This window comes from Tribolium castaneum, chromosome 6 (assembly GCF_031307605.1).
Source record: "Tribolium castaneum strain GA2 chromosome 6, icTriCast1.1, whole genome shotgun sequence".
Lineage (NCBI taxonomy): Eukaryota > Metazoa > Arthropoda > Insecta > Coleoptera > Tenebrionidae > Tribolium > Tribolium castaneum.
This window is the reverse complement of record NC_087399.1, coordinates 5502474-5515541: the sequence shown is the minus strand read 5'-3', so window position 1 is coordinate 5515541 and position 13068 is coordinate 5502474. Positions and strand designations below refer to the sequence as shown.

The 13068-nt window shown below is 35.2% G+C and overlaps 1 protein-coding gene across 3 annotated transcripts in view; it reads right to left on the bottom strand.

Annotated features, from left to right (window-relative positions):
- The window catches only part of E23 (Early gene at 23), a 48555-nt gene that overhangs the window by 29976 nt on the left and 5511 nt on the right, over window positions 1-13068 (bottom strand). The window contains exon 2 of one of the 3 annotated variants that reach the window (XM_015982760.2): window positions 4046-4073. The exons of the other annotated variants lie outside the window; for them this stretch is intronic. The gene's annotated coding sequence lies outside the window, so the exon portion shown is untranslated. The remainder of the gene's footprint in view (window positions 1-4045; window positions 4074-13068) is intronic. 3 annotated transcript variants of the gene reach the window in all.

The window sequence follows — 13068 nt, the reverse complement described above, 5'->3', positions numbered from 1 at the left end:
AAAGCCCAATTGGCCGTTTGTCGAAACCAAATGTGCACAGGTTGATTCACTTCATTATCTTACTGTTATTCAGACGTTACCTGCAGCGAATTCCTGGCTATAAATAAAAAGGTGAGGTCGACATAATAGCAAGATTCTATCTCAATTCCTGCAAAACTCGGCGGAAAACCGATGCAAAACCACGCACTAGCACCATTGCGAAAGCTGCGGTATTGCCCAATTACAAAATTAAAAACCAAAACTCGTTGCATAATTGGCGGTCACTGACACAAAACAGCCTGAAAAGCCTTTTTTCCAGCGATACAAGGAAAGTAACTCACTCCGGCGACCGAACCACCAAAAGTAATAAAAATTTCGCATTGTCTTGCAGCAGGTCCTGTCTATTTTTATTTCATTTTTCGATGTCTGACACACGAGGAATGTAATCTTGTTATATTCTTACACTCTTCTCCACTGAGAGAAGTTGTCTGCATTCGCCATCCTGCCATTTCCTTCCGAAGGTGCGCGTATACGCTTTCTTAACGACCTGGTCGATGCACGCCATCAACTGTGTCATGCAACAGGACGCCTCAAGGACACGCTGAAGACGACTTCGATACCGCACGAACCGGCCGCACGCTGCCCCGTCAATCACAAACGGACAACAACCACCGCTTTGCTCCAAGAGCAATCCAAACCCGAAAATGTGCAACAATTACGCTAAATAAAAATCCACCAACTAAGTTATGTTTTTTTAAATGGAAACCCAAAATTTTGGTTACATTTTTGAAATCGTAACTAAATTGTCGATATAACACAGCCGGTTTTGTAGTTTTTGACTCATGTCAATTTATTTGGGAAAATAACGTCGTGCAAAGACCTACAGAAAAATTTATAACTTCAGAACCATTTAAAATAACTTAACCAACTTTTTTCCAATCAATTCCGTAAGCTTTAGCGCATCTTTCTCAATGAAAGCGAACTCGGAATCGACATTCCACCGCCTACTATGATTTTCTGAAAATGACAAACTACAAATGGCAACAACTCGATTTTTTCAAATGCAACACCCTATATTTTATTGCATCATTGAATGGCATTTTTTATAAGCTTTCTGTCGATATAAGGTTTGTAGAGTCTAATTAGTAAAATTTGTAATATTATTGCAAAATAAAAAATATTGGAGTTTTTTTGGGAAAGATAAAGGATCGAGTAGGCCGTTGCCATAAAATTTAACATTTCTATATATTTCTTCAAAGAATATTTTTGCTAGTGTTCTAGTAAATGAGCTCCGAAATCCAGCAAGCGTTCAATTAAAAATTAAAAAAAAACTTCTATAATTCTGTTGCTTACTTGCTAGAGGTCTGAACTCATTTACTAGAAGAACACGATAGTGACCTATTTAAGCATTTTTTTTACAAATATCCTTGTCTGGAAACTTTTATATTGTTTTTGTCCGTCTTACTTCCCTGGTTTTATAAAGACAAATAAAAATAAAATAAAAATTGTTTTCTTTATCATGTACTGATGTTTCTATTAGAATTTCTATTACATTTCAAAATTTGGTAAAAGATACTTTTTTCAAAATGGTATAGAAATGATAAATTTTACGAAAACAGCCTACTTGATTTTTTTCCGAAAAAAAAAACATCAATATTTTTTTGCAAAAATCTTACGAATTTTACAAATTAGACCCCACAAACCCTATGTCGACAAAAAGTTCATAAAAAATGCCATGCAACTATGCAATAAAATATAAGGTGTTTCAATTAAAAAAATCGAGTGCCTTTTGTAATTTGTCATTTTCAGAAGATCGTAGTAAGCGATGGAATATCGACTCCGAGTTCGTCCTCATTGCAAAAGATGCGCTAAAGCTTCGTAAATCCAGTGGAAAAAAGTTAGTTAACTTATCTTGAATGGTTCTGAAGTTATGAATTTTTCTGTGGGTCGATGCAAGACGCTATTTGCACACATAAAATGACATAAGTCAAAAACTATGACAGATAAGTGTAAGAAACTAGGTAGGTTGTGTGGAAAATTCGGCCACGATTTCAAAAGTGTAAGAAAAATTTGAGGTTCCCATTAAAAAAAAACGAAAAAAAAAACAAGAGTTAGTTGTTTATTTTATTTTGGAACAGCCTGTATACAAGTTAAATTTTTAGAATATGCCTTATTGTAAGACCTATCGTGATAGCTTGCATAAAACAAAAGATATGGAGTATGCACCTCTAGGTCACCCTGTATTTTATAAAAATTCAGTTTGTCTATAATGTAGCTTCTAAAAGAATTAAAAAAACTATTATAGGGTCCTATCGTACCTCGCTTTTAGTAATTTGTGCCAAAGAATATTCATTTCTGATTTCTGCGTTATGGATAAGCGCTGAGAGACTCAGAATCGACTGTTTAGTTCCGAAACTTTTTTGGTCGTTGCAAAATTTGTCAAAAATATTTAAACAAAGCGCTCCCTTGTGAGTCATCTGATTAACAGTCACAGGCGCAGCTTGTCGGAAGAAAAATTGCCCTAGCACTTTGGCCTATTGGGTAATTGGGCACGTGTCGTTTCCTAACCGACCTATCGACTTTATCCGGATAATTAGACGTTTTTGATGAAAAAGTCTCTTGTGGGTGCGGTGGTGTGGTAATAATACGAATAGTCGTAATATTTCTGGTTCGTTACCCTCCGCTAATAAATTTAATTACGTGCCATACACATTTAATAATTCATTCAACTTTGAAAATTAAGTGAAAGCGTGCACATAGAGACGCACCTTTGTCGTGAGTAACCATAATTGCCACAAATTTTGAAAAAGAGCATGCGGAACCCGACTTTCTCCAAGACAAATAAAAAAGGTCAAGGGTGGATGGAGTGTCCTTGTCTGGCGGTCAATAAATGCCGAATTAATCCACTGGAAAAATGAACATTGGTAACGCCACCAAAGATCATGTTTCGGCGCGTTTTTGTAAAACGGGGCGATTTGTCAGCCAGGTAGATGTCCCACGACAGGGAAGTTTTATTCCTTTTCTCCGAACGAGATAATAAAACCGATAAAGTGCCATAAAAATTACAATGCCAATGTCAGCGTTATCTAAGGTGCGTTTATGGTGACATATGCACAATTATTACGATCTTGTCTATTTGCCGACTACGAAATGTTTGTCTCCGATGAATAAACAATCCTTAATCAAAATTCTATCTGTGAGCGGTTTCCGTTACGACAGTTAACGAAAATCCTGCAGCACCAGGAAGCGAAACTCCAGGTGCGATTCGACAATAGGGTACTGAATAAATTCTTTTTTATTGGACACACCTGGTCGAGGATGAACCGAATTCAATTTAATGCTACCGACTGATTGGAACATGCACAAAGAACCGGAATTCTCGAGAAAGCTTTAGGAAAAACGCCAAACCAGCCGCTAAATCCGCGAAAAACTCAGCTTGTTTCGAAACATTTCCACGCGTCCGATAGATCAAGCCGGTTTTTTCCATCCGAATGAAAAAGCAGCAACCTCAGGATTAAAACGTTTACTCATTGTAATTGCACGTATTAATTTCTATACCGACCTCATTTTCATTGAACTATAAAGAAACAAAGACGTAATTGCTGCCTTTGGCCATTAATGCAACTGGGTCTTGCATGCATGTATTTATTCGTACAAAAGAGGGGAGGACTGCGACTAGGACTTAAATCCTTGCAGTCCTCTCCGTAAAGCATTAACCTATATCGGCGAGTGCATCGCAATCCCGACCACCTATAATTTTCGCATTACCAGCGAGATTTAAGACGTTATTTAACGTGTTATTACATTGCTAAATTATTGCACTGAATGCCGGATTAATAGCGCGGGTGGTTATGGACGAGTGGAGACGACAAGTAAAAAATCGATGCATCTTGCACACAAAGGAGCCTCCTGTGTTTCTGCTAACGCTCCAACGGCGAAAACGATCAATCAGTCTGCTACGAATTCGTTTTCATTAGACTTTATTTAAAAAATCGCGTTCGGACTAGTTTGAATGGGCGCATTTCGCAATCAAACCGTTGTACAACACAAGTAATGAATCACTTACGACGGTTGCAGCGGTTTCTTTCCATTACCTGCAACAAAAAATTCATTTCAGAAAAATGCGCACACAGATTTATCTTGGATACACGTTCCAGACATCATACAAAATCATGTTGTACGATGGCTGGAAACATAAATGATCAAGCGAGCCATAAATCACACGAAGCCAGAAAAGTTCTACTAGCGTTTTTTCAAAACTGGCGGATATCAAGTTTCAAATAACCGATAAGACATTCATATCGCCATGGGTTTATCGATGGTTATGCTGTTAGATAGTCACGGAGATTAACCCAAACATACTGCACCATTTTGGGAAAAGGTAACGAAAACTAGAGAGCTGGGACACTGAATGACAATTTTCGATTTTTTTTATACGTCCGTTGGAATGTGTAAAAAACAAATTGGGATAGAAAAGTCAAATATATTTGAAAAAAAATGTTTCCATTTTTCGCCGACTAACTCCGTTTAGAAATGATTTAGACTGACAGTCGTCGTCAATTCACTGTTTTTCTTGATATGAACTTCAAATTTTGAAAAAGATTTTTTGTAAGTACAAGAATTTTACGTCTAAACTCTTCATCATAAACATTTGCCCTTAACTTTAAAAAATGGTAATCATCGAAGAATGAGAGAAAAATTGAACCTTTCCTGACAAGTTCTACGTTTATTATTAACAAGCATTTGGAAAAGTGGATTGTCTAAATAATGTTATGTACAAAATCTATGAGATTTTGGGAATTTGTCTATGCATTTATAAAATACGTAGGTACTTGAACCCAAAATTGGGTCTAATTTTTAGGAAAGTTGAACCTGTCGCTGCTTGGCCGCCTTTAGCATCTACGTGAACTTTAGATTCTGTTTCAAATTATAAAGTTATTGGAATTCACGATTTTGTTACGTTTTTCACAAGACCTTCAATATAATTTTTTTGGGAAATTTAAAAAGAGGACGGGAAATATAAAGGGTTCTTGATGACCAATTTTTTGGATGAGATATTTAACTACAAATTGTGACTGAAAGAAAAGCATTTTTAGCATTAAAGTATGTTTTAAATTATGTATTTAATATTAAAATAAGTAGCGAAAAATTTCAGAAATGTGAACATTATTATTTGTAGGTATTCAATTTTTCCTTTTTTTAAACAGTAATCCCAAAATTCCTACGTTTCCCACGTCCCTGGTTAAATTTGACGTAAAATTATGTCGTTTTATGCATTTGACAAAAATTATAATCTTGAAATTATTTTCGAGATATAAGTTACTAACAAAAATTTTAATAAAAAATGATAGAAATATATATATCCACATAATACAAAATACAATAAAGGAACTCCAACGAAAAGTAGAGAAGTTCCAAAAAAAACACGAAGCGCTATAATTTTTCCTTTGGTTTACGAAACCAGTTGGTAGAAACTCCGTCCAAAGTGACATAAAGATATCAGCTAATTAGGATTTGTTTGAATTTCCATAAAATTTCACTTAGTTTGGAGCATTTCACTGTGGCAAAAAAGCGGTCGGTTGACAGCAGCTTCGCTGGGTGGAACTTCCTCTTCGATTTTTTCGTGTCACCGTTTACGACAGCGATAACCTTTCCTAGAAACCTTCAGTTCTTTTCGAGTCTCATTTACGAAGAGTCTTCTTATCCCGGCTGTGGGCACAACATGGGGGTCATCAACCTCGCGTTATGTAAGTTATGAAGAGCGAACCAAACGCTGAAATTTTTGCAACGACAAGTGCATCTCCTAAATGGGACTTTGATGAATTTAGACGACACAGTAATGGGTTTAGAACTCGGCAATAAATTCGCTATTTAGACTCGAGTTAAGCAAGCAAACGGCCGATTGATGATGACAGAGTCGTGTTTCCTAATTTAACGCGATTTTTTCCTCTTGTGTCTTTCGAGCGAATGATACACACGATATCACGATTCATTATCATAATTCGATGACCCCGGACAGTGGAAACCTTGTTGTGTGCATGTTGACTGAAGTTATTAGTGGCAAACGAAAACGAGTTAATAATTTGGCGTAAAATACAGACCGTCGAAAATTCTTTCGTGCTTTATGGCAATGACACAATCGCAGAAGGCTATTGTTCGCTTCTTTGAATCTGTTTGATCGGTCGGGTGACCGCTCGAAATCGATAATTAAAATATGTGCAATATAATTTTCAATCACGTTTGCTTTAATCGAATAATTTAATCTTGAATTGTCACCATCTAGACGTAGCAACAGACGTGATGTCTGACATACAGGAAACTAGCAACTCGACGGGTCTCTCATTCCTGCTTTTCGCAGGAAGGATCAGTTTCACATTGCGTGAATTCCCAATTTTACAGGATTGTGTTACTTGCAAATCTCCGATTACTAATTGGGTAATTTTAGAATGTGATTAGAAAGAGAATCCTCTGACTACAGGCTTCGCGAAAAATCAGCGCGATTTTTCGCACTCATACAATCAGTCTGGACCCGAAGTAGAACGTTGCAGTGGTGACCCCATTTGTAAAGTCCGGTACGTACTTATAAATATCTCCGGTGCCGAATGACAGTTTTGGGGCATTTACAGACAGGAAATTCAATTAGCCACCAAAGAAAAAATCTCTGAATCAACGATGCTGTTACCACAAGGCCACAGCTCGTTTGTTTATGTGTTTGTTATTTGAGAATTGTTCGACCATTACAAAATTGCGAACAGGAAAAAAAAAACAATTAAAACCTTAAAGTTGAACAAGTCGGCGTGGAAAATTCGAAATTGCAGGAGCGAATTCTGTGAACTTTACAATTTAAAATTAGCACCAGCGCGTTAAAATGTGCAAATAAAGCCTGTTTTAATTTGTTTACATCTAATGGCGAATTCTATGGGTTCGCAAATGTTGTAAAATTAGGAGCGGCTGCGCACTAACCCTGTATTGAGCGAGACGAGGGCGTTTTCTATATTTTCGATTCGAATAATTATTCAGACACCCACTTCGTACCAGTGGCCGAGAATGCATGGCCTGACCTTAAAATATTTCAAACACGCGCATTTCCGTGAGCCGCGGAATTTTCCGGTAGGACCTCCGGAGCCAAGGCGAAACAAAAATACGCCCAAATAAATCAAACGCCACACAAATAAACCACTTATTATGCAAATGACGGCAAAAATGACCAAATGCTTTTCTCAGGGCTTTCGGAGAATCGCCTAGGACAATGATAACAACATAAAACCAAGGAAGTCGTTCGCATTTAGCGACCAGTGAGACAATATTTGTACGTATATGCTAATGATATTCAAGTGTACATTTCGCTTCAGTATTAGTTATGGTCTGCACAGCGTTGTTATGTAAAACATTTCTGAATCAGCCTCTGTCGGCGTTTTCTTTACCTCTTTTGAGAAAGATTCAAGGAGACACGAGCGAATGGGGACATAGGCGCCGCATTTTGAAAATCCCAATGAGGTTGAAATTCAAGAATGTTTAAAACACTTTTTGTTACCATATCAAATATGTATTTTGAGACTCGAACGACTGTGAATTCCGGATTCGAATCAGTGACATTTTTACGATTTTTTTGCACAAAAGAGCATAAGAAAAAATAAAAAATACGTAGCTATAGATTTTTCGTACAGTGAAACCTCCCTTAATGGACACCTCCGAATAACAACTGATATTTTTGTAGGAAAGTAAAACCTATATTAAAATTTCCATTAGTGCACATCTCTCCACAACGGACAATTTAAGATTCCCCATTGGTGTCCGTTGTTGAGAGGTTTTACAGTATAATGCTTATCATAAGATATTCTGCAGACTGAACCAAAAGTAACGCACAAAATTCAACTCTCTGTTATGAGTTATTTTTGAAAAAAATCCTCGAACAGGCCGATTTTATTTTTTAAATGCTACCTTTTGACACCATAATGACATTTCATAATGACCTTATGGTTTTTGAGTAATTACGTCATTTTTATTATTCTTTTTATGACAAATGACATTTTACATTAGTGTTTTAGATAGCACTTATTTTTATCTTTCCTTCCTAATTAGTTCAAAAAACTTCAAAAGTAAACCAAAAAAGAAAGCAAAAAAAGAATAAAATAAAATTATAAAGTTATTGAGAGTATATTACACAAAGAGTTATTTTTTCATTCATGCTTTATTTTATAAAATGTGATGGCTTTTTGTTTATTTTTTTGAATTCAGGTGTTATATTAAAAATGTTTCCATGCAAACTTTACAAAAAATATAAAAAGCAAAAACCGCTTATAAAATAAGTCAAAACAAAAACATGAAGTTCATTATGTTATATTATATTAATTGTCTATATTTTTTATTTTAATAAAATTATTTTTTTATTTTTAATTTAATTTTTTATTTTTTTTATTTTTAATTTCATTTTTTTTATTTCAATATCATTTTTTCTTTTCTTATTTTTAATTTTTTCTTATTATCAGATATTTAGTGATCAAAAATGTCGGTTGTTATTCAAAAAAATTAAGAATGACGACACAAATTAAAAACCAGTGACATCAGAAATGTCGCTACAATGTCAAAATTTAATATTTAAAAAAATAAAATCGTCCTGGAGCGCGTTTCATAAAATTTACAAGTTGATTTTTACAATTGACGAGTTTACTATTTACACAATATTATTAGGTTACTATACAAGTATAAAAGTGACAAGTAAATCACTTGTAATAATTATTTAACTAACAAGTTTGGAAATTGCTTTACAAACAAGTTAGGTACAATATTTTTTGTAAAGAATATTTAAAAAAAATTAAAAACATTTTTTTTTGATAATTTAGGTATAGTTTTTTTGGCTGATGAGTTGGTCACAGGTCAAACAATCATCAATTTAAAAAAGTTTTTATGACTAATGACAAAGATATGGATTTTGTGATTTATTTTGGTTGTCTGTATTTATGAATTTACCAATTGTGTTCAAACCTTTAAGTTTATTTTTTTTCTGTTATTTCTAATAATACTCAAATTATTTTGCTGAGAACTGCTCACTTATGTTGTAAAAGTTGGACTGTATTACATCATGAAGTACATGACGATTTTTTGCACCAAGAACATGACTTTGTAATTTGCAAAATCAAAGCAAATTTTTAAAACAAAGTTGTAATCAAATGAGAAAGAAAGGTCTCCGTCCTATCGATCAATCGGAAATCCCAAAATAAAACATTTTAAGATATCCAACGAATTCCCGAAACATATTTACAAATAAAATGATCACAACATGTTAAATATTTGTGAAAAAATACATTGCCATTCTAAATCAGTCTTTTATAATATTTTTTTTAAATTGCCTGTGATTTTTTTGAAACATACAACATACGAGTAAAAACAAAAACATCCAAATGAGTTATTAGCATACAATAAAAAACACTCAGGATGAAGGTAATTTTAACAATGACAACGAAGATGTGCAATGAGAGCGAAAGCCCCACTGACCCCACAGTTTCGGTGCTTATGAATGGGGACATCATAAATAATTTCGTCTCAAGTCTCTTTTGACTCTATAACCAAATAATCAATGTTTAAATTCATTAATAAATCACAAACGTGGTTAATGGAGGTTGGTACTCGTGGCCCGACACATTTAACAAGATGAAAGCTTTAAACAGTTTGATGAAAATTGAGGATCTCAACCATAATCAAGTCAAAGACGTCCCTTGAATCCTTTTGGAGGTAACGGAGTTGAAAATTCATTAACTCATCTGGTGGCAGGATTGTCGCATTTATTATTCAAGTAATGGGTGGTACCGACTCCCCCAGCCACCCTCGCTGAGCGTTTATTGCATAATTGGAGCATTAGCTCCGTTTTTGAGGCAGGATAAGCTCGCGTCAAAGCTCAGCAGGAGTGTGGGCGGGTGGCTCCGGCAGGATTGTGCAGGACTGTCCGGCTGTCAAGGCGGAAACGGCGACTTTGGCAGCGGGTGGCGGCGGCCCGCCCCAATCAATCAGGCGCTGGTCCTGCGGCAGCCGGAGCATAATCGCGAGCAATTCGCTGCAGAACTGCCGCTCTCAACAACTGCACCACTCTCACTCTCTCTCAACATATCCTTGTGCACAACTCCTCCTCTCTTTTCACTTTCAGCGGTCGTCGACCCCACACCGTCTGCCGTCCCGCGCCCGCCGCCATTCGAATCGTCCTCGCCCCTCGCTCCTCCGACACACATCAAACTGCATCGCGGCCAAATATAACGGCCTGCTGCGCTCCTGCTGCACTCAACGGCCGGACACTGAGCGACCTCAACGACTCCATATTTACTCCATGTTGGTCGAGGGGCATGACGTCAAGCGTTGGGCACCAAACGTTACACTCAAAATGTACTTTGACGAGACAGTTATGTAAGGTGTGGAAATCCTGAGATTCAGCAGGTTTTTAATGTTTACGATGTACGGTCGAGGTATTTTTAGTTAGGTAAAAAGGAAAAGTTTGGTATTTGCCGAGACCGCAACTGTTACCACTTGCATGAAATTCAAGGAGTTCGTACTTCGGGAAATCATTAAAACAACGGCGAGGCGACGCAACGGAAAATCCCTCACTTTTATTACCTTTTCGACGAAAAGCCGACAGTACAACCAAACAAATCCAAAACCAAAACCAAAACTTCAGAACAATTACTAAATTATTTCAAAAATGTGGTACTTTTGACCTTTTTCAAGGGTTTAAGCACATTTCTTTACCGGTAAATTTCCTCAAAAATCTTTCGAAAATTGCAGGGTTGGGTCGAAAATGGTGTTACATTCTTTTTTTTTATTAGTTCGTCACATTTTGGACTAAACGCTCAGATTTTTCCCGACATTCATGATAAAAAATTAACTTAATTAAGTTTTTAAGCCAAAGTCTAAATAAGCGTAAGAAACCTTAGTTATGGAAAAAATATAAACTTTTTTCCCGAAAAAACAACACTTTAACCTAACCAATTGGCAGGAATGGATAAAATAACACAAAACTTCTCAAAAATAAGTTTAAAAGTCGCTAAATTCTTGCAAAAATTAGGTAATTTTGGCACTCAAGCGTTAAACAACGTTTTAACGCATTTATTGTCACGTAATGCAAGTAATTATTTCTCAAAATTTCTCCAAAAATAAATCGAAAATTGGCGATTTTGGTAGACAATTGTGTTATTTTCCTTTTTTTTGAGCGCTTCATTCTGTTTTAGAATTGAAAGCTCAGTTTTTCCCGATATTCCTGATAATAATTTATTGATATTTTTGTATCTAAAACAAACCTAATTCCCAAAAACCAAAGAAAATTTACTTTTAGAAAAAAATAAACTCATTGGAAACTTTTTCGCCGAAAATCGACAGGCACTGATTGGATATTACAATTATTTTCTCCAAAATAAGGCAAAATGTACTAAATAATTGACAAAAAGAGATAATTTTGGCCTTTGTTTAATGTTTCCAAACGTTTTAGCACATTTATTGTGCAATAGTGCAAGAAATTATTTGCAAAATTTGCCCAAAAATAAACTTTAATCGCTAAATTATTTCAAAAATGAGGTAATTTTGACCTACGTGCATTCAAGAACCTTTTAGCACATTTCTTGTCTAGTGACTCACGCAATTATTTTGGAAATATTCTTCAAAAATATTTCGAAAATTGTTGAGTTGGATCGAAAATGGTAATTTTTTTCGAAGACCATATTTCGTTCTAGAACTGAAAACATATTTTTCTCGCCATTCGTAATAAGAATTGTAATACTGTAATGATTTCGCAAAATTTCACAAGAAGACCAAAAATAAGAAAATAATTCTTTAAAGACACTACAATTTTGGCCGTTGATTCAAAAATTACTCAATAATTGCCGAATTAGGTCAAAAACGGAGTTATTATAATTATTTCACCCAATTTCTCAAAAATACGACCAAAATTCACTAGAATCTTACTTAAAAAAATGGACAATTTTGACTTTGTCAAGTGTCTAAGAACGTTTTAGCACATTTCTTGACCAAGAGAGCAAGAAATTATCTGGCAAAATTCCCTCAAAAATAAATCGAAAATTGTTGAGTTATCTTAAAAATGTTGTAAATCATTTCCCAAATTTTTCGAAATTAAGTCCTTAATCGCTAAATATTTCAAAAATGAGGAAATTTTGACCCTCAGGTGTTTAACAGAACGTTCTAGCACATTTCTTATCTAGTGAAACAAGCAATTATTTAGGAAAATTTCTTCAAAAATCGTTCGAAAATTCCCAAGTTGGATCGAAAACGCCTATTCCGTTCTAGAACTGAAGACTCATATTTTCCCGTCACTCGTAATAAGAATTTAACTATGTTTCTGTATTAAAACAAACAGAGAACCCACAAAATAGGAAAATTTTGTTATAGAAAAAAACATAAACTCAGAAATCTCTTTTATTACTCTTTTGAGACGAAAAACCGACAGCCAACCGTATAATTCGGTAGGAACGAACAGAATATTATAATTATTTCGCAAATTTCACAAAAATAAATCCAAAAATCACAAAATATTTATTTAAAGACAGGATTATTTTTGGCCGAATTTATTTATTTCACGAAATTTCTCAAAAATAAAGCCAAAATTTACTAATCATTTAAAAAAAACGCTATAATTTTACCTTTGTCGTTTAAGAGCGTTTAAGATCGTTTTGGCACATTTCTTGTCCAGTAACGCAAGCAATTCCGCAAAATTTCTTCACAAATAATGCGAAAATTGTCATATTTGATTAAAAAAATGTTATTTTTCCCTTTTCAAACGCTTAGTTTGCGCCGAAAACTTAGTTTTTTCCGGATTAATTCAAACAAAGCAGGAAACCACAGACGTAAGAAAAAACCCTCATTGGAAAGCGTCCCTGCGTGAGGGCACTGTCGTGGAAAATCCCTAACTTTTGTAACTTTTTCCGTGAAGAACCGGCAGTTAAACCGAACAAATCGGTTACCACCCGCCGCCGAGTTATTCTATTATAGCCTCAAAGAGGCAAGACGTACTATTACCGTTACATTAAATTGTGTATTCAGTGAGATGACTGGCATTAAAGGATTATTAGTAGTTACTTAGCTGTAGGTCTCGAG